At 40.0% G+C, this 538-nt stretch overlaps 1 non-coding gene across 1 annotated transcript; it reads right to left on the bottom strand.

The window, feature by feature from the left end:
- Positions 1-216: 216 nt before the first annotated feature.
- LOC113343425 lies at positions 217-378 on the bottom strand. The gene has a single exon (XR_003357240.1). It is a non-coding gene; the product is annotated as a U1 spliceosomal RNA (small nuclear RNA).
- Positions 379-538: the final 160 nt, after the last annotated feature.

Here is a 538-nt window from a genome sequence, read left to right as displayed (position 1 = left end):
TTTTTTTTTTTTTTCTTGCGAAGAAAATTGATGATTAAGATAATGCAATTCCATATTTTTCAGAGAAACTTATTGTCCAACACATTCTGACGAGATCATCAAGTGTTGCAGATCAAGCTCAAATAACAGATCCTGTTCAGATCAAGCAAACTGCACTATGGTAAGAGCAAACGCTAAATAATACAACCGTAGATAAAATTTAGACTTGGAAGATTGGCAGGGGTCGCGCGGACGCGTTCCCCCTTAGGAACAAATTATGACGTAGACTCTCCCTCAGTGGGGAGATCTTAGGCGAGCGCCCTTCCAAAGTGCAATGGAAGTCACTAACCTAGGCCATGACCCTTCATGATCAGTCATAGACCCCGTCCAGGTAAGTATGATTCCTAGTAGCATTACAAGCTTGTCTTATAGGCTTCTTTTCCTCATCTTTTCTATGTTCTAATTAATGTGGGATTATTATTATCTTCATTCTGCAATAACTCCAAGCGTTGGGAGAGGTTGGGCTATGTAGATTGTAGACCTATAATCTTCTTGCAAA

Source organism: Papaver somniferum, unplaced genomic scaffold (assembly GCF_003573695.1).
Source record: "Papaver somniferum cultivar HN1 unplaced genomic scaffold, ASM357369v1 unplaced-scaffold_5973, whole genome shotgun sequence".
NCBI classification, from domain to species: domain Eukaryota; kingdom Viridiplantae; phylum Streptophyta; class Magnoliopsida; order Ranunculales; family Papaveraceae; genus Papaver; species Papaver somniferum.
This window is presented reverse-complemented; position numbering and strand designations above follow the sequence as displayed.